General features: G+C 37.5%; 2 protein-coding genes across 3 annotated transcripts in view; one reads left to right on the top strand and one right to left on the bottom strand.

The window, feature by feature from the left end:
* LOC118937847 (NLR family CARD domain-containing protein 3-like) overlaps nt 1-13,620 on the bottom strand; it is a 527,060-nt gene that overhangs the window by 48,264 nt on the left and 465,176 nt on the right. The window lies entirely within an intron of this gene.
* Nucleotides 1-13,620, top strand: part of LOC110516410 (NLR family CARD domain-containing protein 3-like) — a 66,600-nt gene that overhangs the window by 6,799 nt on the left and 46,181 nt on the right. The gene's annotated exons all lie outside the window — the stretch shown is intronic.

Below are 13,620 nucleotides of genomic sequence, written 5' to 3' on the forward strand. Positions count from 1 at the left end.
TAGCCTGTCTGAGTATACAGTATATATAGAATATATATAGAACCCTTTATAGGAGGTTAGGAAGTGTCTGAGTAAACAGTATATATAGAATATACAGTGCCTTGCGAAAGTATTCGGGCCCCTTGAACTTTGCGACCTTTTGCCACATTTCAGGCTTCAAACATAAAGATATAAAACTGTATTTTTTTGTGAAGAATCAACAACAAGTGGGACACAATCATGAAGTGGAACGACATTTATTGGATATTTCAAACTTTTTTAACAAATCAAAAACTGAAAAATTGGGCGTGCAAAATTATTCATTCAGAGATTTAAGCCCCTATGAAGATTCTAATGATGAACTTTAAATGCTTTTGGGAAACTGGACCCTGGATAAAAACATCTGCTAAATGAATAAAATGTCAAATATAAGTGTTTTACATACAGAGCTCATATCACTGTATTGAATTATTATATTAAAATATTTAAATATTGATGTTAAAAGTGTATCATTTATACAGATCCTTATTAACCTGTCTACGATACTGGTTCCCTTATTAAACATGTATTTATTTGTTACATTTGACTGAATAAAACCAGCTGTACTACTGATTTCTCTGAGAGTTAGGCAGATATATATTATTACTGTGTAAAACCTAGCAGTACTACTGATTTCTCTGAGAGTGAGGCAGATATATATTATTACTGTGTAAAACCTAGCAGTACTACTGATTTCTCTGAGAGTGAGGCAGATATATATTATTACTGTGTAAAACCTAGCAGTTCTACTGATTTCTCTGAGAGTGAGGCAGATATATAGTATTACTGTGTAAAACCTAGCAGTTCTACTGATTTCTCTGAGAGTGAGGCAGATATATATTATTACTGTGTAAAACCTAGCAGTTCTACTGATTTCTCTGAGAGTGAGACAGATATATATTATTACTGTGTAAAACCTAGCAGTACTACTGATTTCTCTGAGAGTGAGGCAGATATATATTATTACTGTGTAAAACCTAGCAGTACTACTGATTTCTCTGAGAGTGAGGCAGATATATATTATTACTGTGTAAAACCTAGCAGTACTACTGATTTCTCTGAGAGTGAGGCAGATATATATTATTACTGTGTAAAACCTAGCAGTACTACTGATTTCTCTGAGAGTGAGGCAGATATATATTATTACTGTGTAAAACCTAGCAGTACTACTGATTTCTCTGAGAGTGAGGCAGATGTATATTATTACTGTGTAAAACCTAGCAGTACTACTGATTTCACTGAGAGTGAGGCAGATATATATTATTACTGTGTAAAACCTAGCAGTACTACTGATTTCTCTGAGAGTGAGGCAGATATATATTATTACTGTGTAAAACCTAGCAGTACTACTGATTTCTCTGAGAGTGAGGCAGATATATATTATTACTGTGTAAAACCTAGCAGTACTACTGATTTCTCTGAGAGTGAGGCAGATATATATTATTACTGTGTAAAACCTAGCAGTACTACTGATTTCTCTGAGAGTGAGGCAGATGTATATTATTACTGTATAAAACCTAGCAGTTCTACTGATTTCTCTGAGAGTGAGGCAGATATATAGCATTTAGCAATATAAACATGATTATTTTTCTCTCTGAAATGAAACATCAAGTGAAAGACATTAAACAAATACATGCCTGTCATTGAACGACCCCATGTCATGATTAGATAGTGAAAAAACATCTCATTCATAATTTATATAAACAAATAAAGCTAATTTACGAACATTTCTGAAAAGTGACATTTTTTTAATCTGAGCTCAGAGAAGATGAGATGTAATGTTTGTCTCTGTTGTGTTGAAGACCAATCAAGCAGGAGATTCCAGCCTCCCCTGTTCCCAGCTGTGAGAGTGACCAGTCTATGGAACCTCCTATATTCTTTAGAGAGGGAGACTTTTCTACTGAACAAAGGTAAGAAGAACTCATGGGTCATGGTCAGTGAGTTAAACAACACTGTCTCTAGTAATTTATCTTCTCCCATTTTCCCATTTATTGTTGCTGTTTTCATAATCCATAGGTTAATCATTTTGTCCATTATAGCCTCATTCTTGTTATTTTATTGTGTTACCAGCTTTTATTTATCTAATTGTTCTTCCTTTTTAACTGCATTTTTGGTCAAGGGAAGGGTCAAATAATAATCACTGTGTTTATAGAGGGTCAACAGGTCAGCACTATAGAAGTAAATAATAACCACTGTGGTTATAGAGGGTCAACAGGTCAGCACTATAGGAGTAAATAATAACCACTGTGGTTATAGAGGGTCAGCACTATAGGACTAAATAATAACCACTGTGGTTATAGAGGGTCAACAGGTCAGCACTATAGGACTAAATAATAATCACTGTGGTTATAGAGGGTCAACAGGTCAGCACTATAGGAGTAAATAATAACCACTGTGGTTATAGAGGGTCAGCACTATAGGACTAAATAATAACCACTGTGGTTATAGAGGGTCAACAGGTCAGCACTATAGGACTAAATAATAATCACTGTGGTTATAGAGGGTCAACAGGTCAGCACTATAGGAGTAAATAATAACCACTGTGGTTATAGAGGGTCAACAGGTCAGCACTATAGGAGTAAATAATAATCACAGTGGTTATAGAGGGTCAACAGGTCAGCACTATAGGACTAAATAATAACAACTGTGGTTATAGAGGGTCAGCAGGTCAGCACTATAGGAGTAAATAATAACCACTGTGGTTATAGAGGGTCAACAGGTCAGCACTATAGGAGTAAATAATAATCAATGTGGTAATAGAGGGTCAACAGGTCAGCACTATAGGAGTAAATAATAATCACTGTGGTTATAGAGGGTCAACAGGTCAGCACTATAGGAGTAAATAATAATCACTGTGGTTATAGAGGGTCAACAGGTCAGCACTATAGGACTAAATAATAACCACTGTGGTTATAGAGGGTCAGCACTATAGGAGTAAATAATAACCATTGTGGTTATAGAGGGTCAACAGGTCAACACTATAGGAGTAAATAATAACCAATGTGGTTATAGAGGGTCAGCACTATAGGAGTAAATAATAATCACTGTGGTTGTAGAGGGTCAACAGGTCAGCACTATAGGAGTAAATAATAATCACTGTGGTTATAGATGGTCAGCACTATAGGATTAAATAATAATCACTGTGGTTGTAGAGGGTCAACACAATAAGAGTAAATAATAATCACTGTGGTTATAGAGGGTCAGCACTATAGGAGTAAATAATAACCACTGTGGTTATAGAGGGTCAACAGGTCAGCACTATAGGAGTAAATAATAATCACTGTGGTTATAGAGGGTCAACAGGTCAGCACTATAGGAGTAAATAATAATCACTGTGGTTATAGAGGGTCAACAGGTCAGCACTATAGGACTAAATAATAATCACTGTGGTTATAGAGGGTCAACAGGTCAGCACTATAGGAGTAAATAATAACCACTGTGGTTATAGAGGGTCAGCACTATAGGACTAAATAATAACCACTGTGGTTATAGAGGGTCAACAGGTCAGCACTATAGGAGTAAATAATAACCACTGTGGTTATAGAGGGTCAGCAGGTCAGCACTATAGGAGTAAATAATAACCACTGTGGTTATAGAGGATCAACAGGTCAGCACTATAGGAGTAAATAATAATCACTGTGGTTATAGAGGGTCAGCACTATAGGAGTAAATAATAATCACTGTGGTTATAGAGGGTCAACAGGTCAGCACTATAGGAGTAAATAATAATCACTGTGGTTATAGAGGGTCAGCACTATAGGACTAAATAATAATCACTGTGGTTATAGAGGGTCAGCACTATAGGAGTAAATAATAATCACTGTGGTTATAGAGGGCCAACAGGTCAGCACTATAGGACTAAATAATAACCACTGTGGTTATAGAGGGTCAGCACTATAGGAGTAAATAATAATCACTGTGGTTATAGAGGGTCAACAGGTCAGCACTATAGGAGTAAATCATAACCACTGTGGTTATAGAGGGTCAACAGGTCAACAGGTCAGCACTATAGGAGTAAATAATAACCACTGTGGTTATAGAGGGTCAGCAGGTCAGCACTATAGGAGTAAATAATAACCACTGTGGTTATAGAGGGTCAGCAGGTCAGCACTATAGGAGTAAATAATAACCACTGTGGTTATAGAGGGTCAACAGGTCAGCACTATAGGAGTAAATAATAATCACTGTGGTTATAGAGGGTCAGCACTATAGGAGTAAATAATAACCACTGTGGTTATAGAGGGTCAACAGGTCAGCACAATAGGAGTAAATAATAATCACTGTGGTTATAGAGGGTCAACAGGTAAGCACTATAGGAGTAAATAATAGTCACTGTGGTTATAGAGGGTCAGCACTATAGGAGTAAAAAATAATCACTGTGGTTATAGAGGGTCGACAGGTCAGCACTATAGGACTAAATAATAACCACTGTGGTTATAGAGGGTCAGCACTATAGGAGTAAATAATAACCACTGTGGTTATAGAGGGTCAACAGGTCAGCACTATAGGAGTAAATAATAACCACTGTGGTTATAGAGGGTCTGTGTTCTTGTTTGTGTCGCACTGATTTGCTTTATCTTGGCGAGGTCGCATTTGTAAATGAGAACTTGTTCTCAACTGGCCAACCTGGTTAAATAAAGGTAAAATAAATAAATAAAATAACATTTTCTAGCTCTGAGTCTCTAATTTTATCCAATGTAAAAAACACAATTTCAAGTGTTGCTACATGAGACCGAATTGAGCCTTTCGGTCACATTTGACTGTGTAAAACCTAGCAGTACTACTGATTTCTTTGAGAGTGAGGCAGATATATATTATTACTGTGTAAAACCTAGCAGTACTACTGATTTCTCTGAGGATGAGGCAGATATATATTATTACTGTGTAAAACCTAGCAGTACTACTGATTTCTCTGAGAGTGAGGCAGGTATATATTATTACTGTGTAAAACCTAGCAGTACTACTGATTTCTCTGAGAGTGAGGCAGATATATATTATTACTGTGTAAAACCTAGCAGTACTACTGATTTCTCTGAGAGTGAGGCAGGTATATATTATTACTGTGTAAAACCTAGCAGTACTACTGATTTCTCTGAGAGTGAGGCAGATATATATTATTACTGTGTAAAACCTAGCAGTACTACTGATTTCACTGAGAGTGAGGCAAATATATAGTATTACTGTGTAAAACCTAGCAGTACTACTGATTTCTCTGAGAGTGAGGCAGATATATATTATTACTGTGTAAAACCTAGCAGTACTACTGATTTCTCTGAGAGTGAGGCAGATATATATTATTACTGTGTAAAACCTAGCAGTACTACTGATTTCTCTGAGAGTGAGGCAGATATATAGCATTTAGCAATATAAACATGATTATTTTTCTCTCTGAAATGAAACATCAAGTGAAAGACATTAAACAAATACATGCCTGTCATTGAACGACCCCATGTCATGATTAGATAGTGAAAAAACATCTCATTCATAATTTATATAAACAAATAAAGCTAATTTACGAACATTTCTGAAAAGTGACATTTTTTTAATCTGAGCTCAGAGAAGATGAGATGTAATGTTTGTCTCTGTTGTGTTGAAGACCAATCAAGCAGGAGATTCCAGCCTCCCCTGTACCCAGCTGTGAGAGTGACCAGTCTATGGAACCTCCTATATTCTTTAGAGAGGGAGACTTTTCTACTGAACAAAGGTAAGAAGAACTCATGGGTCATGGTCAGTGAGTTAAACAACACTGTCTCTAGTAATTTATCTTCTCCCATTTTCCCATTTATTGTTGCTGTGTTCATAATCCATAGGTTAATCATTTTGTCCATTATAGCCTCATTCTTGTTATTTTATTGTGTTACCAGCTTTTATTTATCTAATTGTTCTTCCTTTTTAACTGCATTTTTGGTCAAGGGAAGGGTCAAATAATAATCACTGTGTTTATAGAGGGTCAACAGGTCAGCACTATAGAAGTAAATAATAACCACTGTGGTTATAGAGGGTCAACAGGTCAGCACTATAGGAGTAAATAATAACCACTGTGGTTATAGAGGGTCAGCACTATAGGACTAAATAATAACCACTGTGGTTATAGAGGGTCAACAGGTCAGCACTATAGGACTAAATAATAATCACTGTGGTTATAGAGGGTCAACAGGTCAGCACTATAGGAGTAAATAATAATCACAGTGGTTATAGAGGGTCAACAGGTCAGCACTATAGGACTAAATAATAACAACTGTGGTTATAGAGGGTCAGCAGGTCAGCACTATAGGAGTAAATAATAACCACTGTGGTTATAGAGGGTCAACAGGTCAGCACTATAGGAGTAAATAATAACCACTGTGGTTATAGAGGGTCAACAGGTCAGCACTATAGGAGTAAATAATAATCACTGTGGTAAAAGAGGGTCAACAGGTCAGCACTATAGGACTAAATAATAACCACTGTGGTTATAGAGGGTCAGCACTATAGGAGTAAATAATAACCACTGTGGTTATAGAGGGTCAACAGGTCAACACTATAGGAGTAAATAATAACCACTGTGGTTATAGAGGGTCAGCACTATAGGAGTAAATAATAATCACTGTGGTTGTAGAGGGTCAACAGGTCAGCACTATAGGAGTAAATAATAATCACTGTGGTTATAGATGGTCAGCACTATAGGAGTAAATAATAATCACTGTGGTTGTAGAGGGTCAACACAATAAGAGTAAATAATAATCACTGTGGTTATAGAGGGTCAGCACTATAGGAGTAAATAATAACCACTGTGGTTATAGAGGGTCAACAGGTCAGCACTATAGGAGTAAATAATAATCACTGTGGTTATAGAGGGTCAACAGGTCAGCACTATAGGATTAAATAATAATCACTGTGGTTATAGAGGGTCAACAGGTCAGCACTATAGGAGTAAATAATAATCACTGTGGTTATAGAGGGTCAACAGGTCAGCACTATAGGACTAAATAATAATCACTGTGGTTATAGAGGGTCAACAGGTCAGCACTATAGGAGTAAATAATAACCACTGTGGTTATAGAGGGTCAGCACTATAGGACTAAATAATAACCACTGTGGTTATAGAGGGTCAACAGGTCAGCACTATAGGAGTAAATAATAACCACTGTGGTTATAGAGGGTCAGCAGGTCAGCACTATAGGAGTAAATAATAACCACTGTGGTTATAGAGGGTCAACAGGTCAGCACTATAGGAGTAAATAATAATCACTGTGGTTATAGAGGGTCAGCACTATAGGAGTAAATAATAATCACTGTGGTTATAGAGGGTCAACAGGTCAGCACTATAGGAGTAAATAATAATCACTGTGGTTATAGAGGGTCAGCACTATAGGACTAAATAATAATCACTGTGGTTATAGAGGGTCAGCACTATAGGAGTAAATAATAATCACTGTGGTTATAGAGGGCCAACAGGTCAGCACTATAGGACTAAATAATAACCACTGTGGTTATAGAGGGTCAGCACTATAGGACTAAATAATAATCACTGTGGTTATAGAGGGTCAGCACTATAGGACTAAATAATAATCACTGTGGTTATAGAGGGTCAGCACTATAGGAGTAAATAATAACCACTGTGGTTATAGAGGGTCAACAGGTCAGCACTATAGGAGTAAATAATAACCACTGTGGTTATAGAGGGTCAACAGGTCAACAGGTCAGCACTATAGGAGTAAATAATAATCACTGTGGTTATAGAGGGTCAACAGGTCAGCACTATAGGACTAAATAATAATCACTGTGGTTATAGAGGGTCAGCACTATAGGACTAAATAATAATCACTGTGGTTATAGAGGGTCAGCACTATAGGACTAAATAATAATCACTGTGGTTATAGAGGGTCAGCACTATAGGAGTAAATAATAACCACTGTGGTTATAGAGGGTCAACAGGTCAGCACTATAGGAGTAAATAATAATCACTGTGGTTATAGAGGGCCAACAGGTCAGCACTATAGGAGTAAATAATAATCACTGTGGTTATAGAGGGTCAACAGGTCAGCACTATAGGACTAAATCATAATCACTGTGGTTATAGAGGGTCAACAGGTCAGCACTATAGGAGTAAATAATAACCACTGTGGTTATAGAGGGTCAACAGGTCAGCACTATAGGAGTAAATAATAATCACTGTGGTTATAGAGGGTCAACAGGTCAGCACTATAGGAGTAAATAATAATCACTGTGGTTATAGAGGGTCAACAGGTCAGCACTATAGGACTAAATAATAACCACTGTGGTTATAGAGGGTCAACAGGTCAGCACTATAGGAGTAAATAATAATCACTGTGTTTATAGAGGGTCAACAGGTCAACACTATAGGACTAAATAATAACCACTGTGGTTATAGAGGGCCAACAGGTCAGCACTATAGGAGTAAATAATAACCACTGTGGTTATAGAGGGTCAGCATTATAGGAGTAAATAATAATCACTGTGGTTATAGAGGGTCAACAGGTCAGCACTATAGGAGTAAATAATAACCACTGTGGTTATAGAGGGTCAACAGGTCAGCACTATAGGAGTAAATAATAACCACTGTGGTTATAGAGGGTCAACAGGTCAGCACTATAGGAGTAAATAATAACCACTGTGGTTATAGAGGGTCAGCACTATAGGACTAAATAATAATCACTGTGGTTATAGAGGGCCAACAGGTCAGCACTATAGGAGTAAATAATAATCACTGTGGTTATAGAGGGTCAACAGGTCAGCACTATAGGACTAAATAATAACCACTGTGGTTATAGAGGGTCAGCACTATAGGAGTCAATAATAATCACTGTGGTTATAGAGGGTCAGCACTATAGGACTAAATAATAACCACTGTGGTTATAGAGGGTCAGCACTATAGGAGTAAATAATAACCACTGTGGTTATAGAGGGTCAACAGGTCAGCACTATAGGAGTAAATAATAACCACTGTGGTTATAGAGGGTCAACAGGTCAGCACTATAGGAGTAAATAATAATCACTGTGGTTATAGAGGGTCAACAGGTCAGCACTATAGGAGTAAATAATAATCACTGTGGTTATAGAGGGTCAACAGGTCAGCACTATAGGAGTAAATAATAACCATTGTGGTTATAGAGGGTCAGCACTATAGGAGTAAATAATAATCACTGTGGTTATAGATGGTCAACAGGTCAGCACTATAGGAGTAAATAATAATCACTGTGTTTATAGAGGGTCAACAGGTCAGCACTATAGGAGTAAATAATAATCACTGTGGTTATAGAGGGTCAACAGGTCAGCACTATAGGAGTAAATAATAATCACTGTGGTTATAGAGGGTCAACAGGTCAGCACTATAGGACTAAATAATAACCACTGTGGTTATAGAGGGTCAACAGGTCAGCACTATAGGAGTAAATAATAATCACTGTGGTTATAGAGGGTCAACAGGTCAGCACTATAGGAGTAAATAATAATCACTGTGGTTATAGATGGTCAACAGGTCAGCACTATAGGAGTAAATAATAATCACTGTGGTTATAGAGGGTCAACAGGTCAGCACTATAGGAGTAAATAATAATCACTGTGGTTATAGATGGTCAACAGGTCAGCACTATAGGAGTAAATAATAACCACTGTGGTTATAGAGGGTCAACAGGTCAGCACTATAGGAGTAAATAATAATCACTGTGGTTATAGAGGGTCAACAGGTCAGCACTATAGGATTAAATAATAATCACTGTGGTTATAGAGGGTCAACAGGTCAGCACTATAGGAGTAAATAATAATCACTGTGGTTATAGAGGGTCAATAGGTCAGCACTATAGGACTAAATAATAATCACTGTGGTTATAGAGGGTCAACAGGTCAGCACTATAGGAGTAAATAATAACCACTGTGGTGATAGAGGGTCAGCACTATAGGACAAAATAATAACCACTGTGGTTATAGAGGGTCAACAGGTCAGCACTATAGGAGTAAATAATAACCACTGTGGTTATAGAGGGTCAGCAGGTCAGCACTATAGGAGTAAATAATAACCACTGTGGTTATAGAGGGTCAACAGGTCAGCACTATAGGAGTAAATAATAATCACTGTGGTTATAGAGGGTCAGCACTATAGGAGTAAATAATAATCACTGTGGTTATAGAGGGCCAACAGGTCACCACTATAGGACTAAATAATAACCACTGTGGTTATAGAGGGTCAGCACTATAGGAGTAAATAATAATCACTGTGGTTATAGAGGGTCAACAGGTCAGCACTATAGGAGTAAATAATAACCACTGTGGTTATAGAGGGTCAACAGGTCAACAGGTCAGCACTATAGGAGTAAATAATAATCACTGTGGTTATAGAGGGTCAACAGGTCAGCACTATAGGAGTAAATAATAATCACTGTGGTTATAGAGGGTCAACAGGTCAGCACTATAGGACTAAATAATAACCACTGTGGTTATAGAGGGTCAGCACTATAGGAGTCAATAATAATCACTGTGGTTATAGAGGGTCAGCACTATAGGACTAAATAATAACCACTGTGGTTATAGAGGGTCAGCACTATAGGAGTAAATAATAACCACTGTGGTTATAGAGGGTCAACAGGTCAGCACTATAGGAGTAAATAATAACCACTGTGGTTATAGAGGGTCAACAGGTCAGCACTATAGGAGTAAATAATAACCACTGTGGTTATAGAGGGTCAACAGGTCAGCACTATAGGAGTAAATAATAACCACTGTGGTTATAGAGGGTCAACAGGTCAGCACTATAGGAGTAAATAATAACCACTGTGGTTATAGAGGGTCAACAGGTCAGCACTATAGGAGTAAATAATAATCACTGTGGTTATAGAGGGTCAACAGGTCAGCACTATAGGATTAAATAATAATCACTGTGGTTATAGAGGGTCAACAGGTCAGCACTATAGGAGTAAATAATAATCACTGTGGTTATAGAGGGTCAACAGGTCAGCACTTCAGGACTAAATAATAATCACTGTGGTTATAGAGGGTCAACAGGTCAGCACTATAGGAGTAAATAATAACCACTGTGGTTATAGAGGGTCAGCACTATAGGACTAAATAATAACCACTGTGGTTATAGAGGGTCAACAGGTCAGCACTATAGGAGTAAATAATAACCACTGTGGTTATAGAGGGTCAGCAGGTCAGCACTATAGGAGTAAATAATAACCACTGTGGTTATAGAGGGTCAACAGGTCAGCACTATAGGAGTAAATAATAACCACTGTGGTTATAGAGGGTCAGCACTATAGGACTAAATAATAATCACTGTGGTTATAGAGGGCCAACAGGTCAGCACTATAGGACTAAGTAATAATCACTGTGGTTATAGAGGGTCAGCACTATAGGAGTAAATAATAATCACTGTGGTTATAGAGGGCCAACAGGTCAGCACTTTAGGACTAAATAATAATCACTGTGGTTATAGAGGGCCAACAGGTCACCACTATAGGACTAAATAATAACCACTGTGGTTATAGAGGGTCAGCACTATAGGAGTAAATAATAATCACTGTGGTTATAGAGGGTCAACAGGTCAGCACTATAGGAGTAAATAATAACCACTGTGGTTATACAGGGTCAACAGGTCAACAGGTCAGCACTATAGGAGTAAATAATAATCACTGTGGTTATAGAGGGTCAACAGGTCAGCACTATAGGACTAAATAATAATCACTGTGGTTATAGAGGGTCAGCACTATAGGACTAAATAATAATCACTGTGGTTATAGAGGGTCAGCACTATAGGACTAAATAATAATCACTGTGGTTATAGAGGGTCAACAGGTCAACACTATAGGACTAAATAATAACCACTGTGGTTATAGAGGGCCAACAGGTCAGCACTATAGGAGTAAATAATAACCACTGTGGTTATAGAGGGTCAGCACTATAGGAGTAAATAATAATCACTGTGGTTATAGAGGGTCAACAGGTCAGCACTATAGGACTAAATAATAACCACTGTGGTTATAGAGGGTCAGCACTATAGGAGTAAATAATAATCACTGTGGTTATAGAGGGTCAACAGGTCAGCACTATAGGACTAAATAATAACCACTGTGGTTATAGAGGGTCAGCACTATAGGAGTAAATAATAATCACTGTGGTTATAGAGGGTCAGCACTATAGGACTAAATAATAACCACTGTGGTTATAGAGGGTCAGCACTATAGGAGTAAATAATAACCACTGTGGTTATAGAGGGTCAACAGGTCAGCACTATAGGAGTAAATAATAATCACTGTGGTTATAGATGGTCAACAGGTCAGCACTATAGGAGTAAATAATAATCACTGTGTTTATAGAGGGTCAACAGGTCAGCACTATAGGAGTAAATAATAATCACTGTGGTTATAGAGGGTCAACAGGTCAGCACTATAGAAGTAAATAATAACCACTGTGGTTATAGAGGGTCAACAGGTCAGCACTATAGGACTAAATAATAACCACTGTGGTTATAGAGGGTCAACAGGTCAACACTATAGGAGTAAATAATAACCACTGTGGTTATAGAGGGTCAACAGGTCAGCACTATAGGAGTAAATAATAACCACTGTGGTTATAGAGGGTCAACAGGTCAGCACTATAGGAGTAAATAATAATCACTGTGGTTATAGAGGGTCAACAGGTCAGCACTATAGGAGTAAATAATAACCACTGTGGTTATAGAGGGTCAACAGGTCAGCACTATAGGAGTAAATAATAATCACTGTGGTTATAGAGGGTCAACAGGTCAGCACTATAGGAGTAAATAATAATCACTGTGGTTATAGAGGGTCAACAGGTCAGCACTATAGGAGTAAATAATAACCACTGTGGTTATAGAGGGTCAACAGGTCAACACTATAGGAGTAAATAATAATCACTGTGGTTATAGAGGGTCAACAGGTCAGCACTATAGGAGTAAATAATAACCACTGTGGTTATAGAGGGTCAACACTATAGGAGTAAATAATAATCACTGTGGTTATAGAGGGTCAGCACTATAGGAGTAAATAATAATCACTGTGGTTATAGAGGGTCAACAGGTCAGCACTATAGGACTAAATAATAACCACTGTGGTTATAGAGGGTCAACACTATAGGAGTAAATAATAACCACTGTGGTTATAGAGGGTCAGCACTATAGGAGTAAATAATAACCACTGTGGTTATAGAGGGTCAGCACTATAGGAGTAAATAATAATCACTGTGGTTATAGAGGGTCAACAGGTCAGCACTATAGGAGTAAATAATAACCACTGTGGTTATAGAGGGTCTGTGTTCTTGTTTGTGTCGCACTGATTTGCTTTATCTTGGCGAGGTCGCATTTGTAAATGAGAACTTGTTCTCAACTGGCCAACCTGGTTAAATAAAGGTAAAATAAATAAATAAAATAACATTTTCTAGCTCTGAGTCTCTAATTTTATCCAATGTAAAAAACACAATTTCAAGTGTTGCTACATGAGACCGAATTGAGCCTTTCGGTCACATTTGACTGTGTAAAACCTAGCAGTACTACTGATTTCACTGAGAGTGAGGCAGATATATATTATTACTGTGTAAAACCTAGCAGTACTACTGATTTATTTGAGAGTGAGGCAGATATATATT

Source organism: Oncorhynchus mykiss, chromosome 13 (genome assembly GCF_057628025.1).
Source record: "Oncorhynchus mykiss isolate SJ-2025 chromosome 13, ASM5762802v1, whole genome shotgun sequence".
NCBI classification, from domain to species: domain Eukaryota; kingdom Metazoa; phylum Chordata; class Actinopteri; order Salmoniformes; family Salmonidae; genus Oncorhynchus; species Oncorhynchus mykiss.